Consider the following 3,790-nt stretch of genomic DNA (forward strand, 5'->3'; position numbering starts at 1 on the left):
ATTGTTTAAAGCCGCACACCAGAGGTTCCATCCAGCGAAAATAAATTATAATTTGGTTAATCTACAAACCTGTAACACACTTAGATCACGTTTTTATCAAATGGAGTGAAAAAGCAGGTTTTATATCGATAAATACCATGGGAATCCCCATGTCCCAATTGCTTGAAATAATTTTGAAAGTTAGTATTCTGATGTCACCGGTAGATGTCGCTCGAAGCACAACAATGCCTACGTCACGACAAATTTCACAGACTTGGGGTGCGTTCGTTTCACCTCTCCTGGACATGTTCCAACTTCTGTCCTGGTTGTATCCCCTCACCAGATATCGTAAGACTTAGAAAAATTATTGGTTTTAAGGGTTTGTAACGTTTTGTATTGAGACACTTACTTGTCTGAACTTTATTGTTACTGAAAATGTTCACGAACTGTGAAGAAAAATCTCACAAATGACCAACAACAAATCGGATGTTGATTGCGCGAACCGTGCACGAGAAAACAAACCGAACCAAAATGATAACGGTCACGTGATATACCAACGTCTGTGACATTAAAAATAGATTGGACCTCGCTTGCTTAACGGTTTTTTCTCGACAACACGTTTTGTGAAAAAATGCAAAAAATGCATTTCGTGGTTTTACAAACATCAGGATTACCAAAAAGCACTTCAGGTGAATGGAAATGTGTATTCTAAATAATAAAATGTAAGTAAAGTGCAATTTTATTTGTGAAAAATGGGTTTTAATAGCGAAAAACAACGCCGTAATGGTTAACAAATAAACGTAACTAGGGTGTGTCCCTTTAAAAAGCTGACTTGTCACTATTTCTATGGAACATGCTCGCCAACTGCACACATTAACTGTGATATAGATTTAACCGTGGTTCATGAGTAAAGATAAAGATATGACGACTAAAAACTTGTTTCGTGATGGATTTGTATTTTCAATCTGTTTTAGAAACTTCTGAAAAAGGTTACTTCAACATATTTAATTATAGTTAAAATTGAAGAAATTGTAATAAATTTATAAATTTGACACGCATTTTACTCCGTAGCTGGACCATTATTATATAAAACGATCGGTAAGAAATGTTCAAAATAACAACAGGAATATTTATTTGTTTATAAAATTACCTTTCTTTTGATATATGTGATCATTAAAAACTAGTTTTCTTCGTGATGAAGCTTTGGCATGTGGGCGATCTGTATGTACTTTTAACTTCTCAACAGACTCAATAAGTTTGTCAACAACAGTTTTCCTTCGTTTCGGCGTCGGACCAGTGTTGTGTTTTAAAATTTTGGAATTTAATAATTTTATGTACACATCTGTCACATATTCTGTAACTGTCAGTAGGTTTAAAGCCTAATGTGTCTGTTATATTTTGTATTATATCATTCTCGCGTATTCTCTTCGATGCATTTGTTGTTGTATGTAGTTGTCTATTCACTGAAGCATAGAATGAGCAATTATATTCCATGGCCATGTTTTGATCATGTGACTGAAAAAAGTTCCGTCCAAAATGGTGACGCATTGTGTCCGAGTTTATATTTCGTAGAAATGTACGAGGAATTCCGATTGTCTCTCTCTATATATATATATAAGTTGAATAGCGGTAGTGTTTTTGCCAGAAAGAAATTTTTGGGTATGGCGCTATGGAATTGAATGCAACCACAGTATGGGGGGCCTCCCCCAGAAAGAAAATGGATTAAGTTTAGGGTTAGGGTTAAGAAAATCACACATTAATGATACGAGTAATTCATTTTGTCAGAGGTTAACTTTAAAAATCAAATTTGCTAAAAAATCTGGGTACATGGCGCCATACCCGTTTTACCCTCTGGCAGAAAGCCTGAGCAGGGAAACCTATGCATCGCAGAATATTAAAAGTTTAAACAAAACCGGTTTTAATATGATGTGAATGTATCGATGGTAAAATGTTCAGTGCGATATAATGTTCTAACTTACTTGTAAAATGGCGTATGATACATGTAATGTCAAAAAATGCTATACCAATGAGAACCTAATCGACATCTTTTACACACACTAAAAACCTTTCCACAGCCCATATAGTATTTTTTCCCCGGGTGAATTTCAGTTCCTTAATTTTTCGAGTGTTATACATTTGTGCCTGCAACATATCGAAATATTATTTTCCCCAAATAGAAAAAAAATAAAAATAATAATGAATAAATAATTCCCTAACTAGACAGTCCAATATTGAATAATCCATTGGGTTAGGTCGATCGGGAGTGCTTTGTCATACCTATAGCCATTGAATCTTCAGGTATGCCTCCCCCAGATCCATTTCTGGCTATTATTTTCCCTCTATTTAACCTCTATAAGAGGGACGTTACGTTTTTTTTTTTTTAAATTGTTTGTTGGTTTTTGTGTGTGTGTTTGTGCTTGTTTTAATCACCCGATATGTAATGTAATGAAGCTTCCTAAATTTAAGGTTTATGTTGTAAGTGAGCCAAGCAAGTGTTATATTGATAGTAGTTGGTTATGACCGAATCCCAGTGAGAGAACTTACTACGAGCAAGACTTATATTATTACTTATCCACTTGCTGGAATGTCAAAGAAGTCAGTACTAAAACAATGCGTAATAGTCGTGTGCACCACAGAGCCAAAATAACTAATTCTTCTTCACAAGAAGCCATGAAAGTCTGGTCTCTACATCCTACGACGATCGTAAAATCTATAAGGTAGTTTGAAAATACCGTTAAATTCAAATTAATTCATAAAAATGGAGGGGAGGGGAAAGAAATAGAAGCGATAATTCACTGGACGAAATTTAAAGTTTGTTTTATTTAACGACACCATCAGAGCACATTGGTATATTAATCATCGGGTATTGGATGTCAAACATTTGGTACATTTTTATTCATAGGAAACCAAACACATTTTTTTCATTAGCAGCAAGAGATTTATTATGTGCACTTTCCTACGGACAAGGCAGCACACACCACGGTCTTTGATATACCAGTTGTTGTGCATTCCGTAGGAAGGTGCCAAAAAGTGTAGGGGGGGGGGGGCACATACACACACACACACACATACATATATATATACACACACATACATGTATAAATATATACCCCTCCCCCGCGTCCTACGCCAGTGCTGGTTGGGACGGGTGAAAAACAATTGGAGAAGGGGTCCTCTGATGTGGTTCGATTCTAGACCTATTTTATACTGATATAATATTATGTTCAAAAGCCATTGAACATATGACATAAATATAAAATAGGCAAATCATTAAAAAATAAATATAAAACATGAAATAAAGCTTTACAGAGACAGAAATATTCGATCTAGTTCGATCCTAAAAGATAAATACATCAGGCGAGCGCTCTGTCGACTGAGCTAGATCCCGAACCAGTCGTTAACGAAGTGAAGGGTCAGTACAACAGCTTGTTCTGAATGTGCACGTAAAACCCTATGACATGACATGACAAGGGTCAGTGAGCAAACTTGTGAAACTAAGACATGTGAAAACTGGTGAATCACCTAGCTGTTCTCCTGTGCGTGCTGCCCTACATTTGCAATTAAAATATGTTCAGTTATAAAATGCTTTAACTCATTTTAGACTCGGATCCGACTACCTGTATATGTTTAAATTTAGACACAACAAAAGATGCACTACATGGCTACAGGCTTTTTTTTTTTTTTTTAAATGTGCACCTTTCCACAAACAAAATATTTAGACCACAATTTTTAAATTCAATCATGGTATTCAGTGGTTGGAACGGGACAACCGCACGGCTTTAACCGTGGGATCTGTTTTGCAACCTATGTG

Source organism: Gigantopelta aegis, chromosome 14 (assembly GCF_016097555.1).
Source record: "Gigantopelta aegis isolate Gae_Host chromosome 14, Gae_host_genome, whole genome shotgun sequence".
NCBI classification, from domain to species: Eukaryota; Metazoa; Mollusca; class Gastropoda; order Neomphalida; family Peltospiridae; genus Gigantopelta; species Gigantopelta aegis.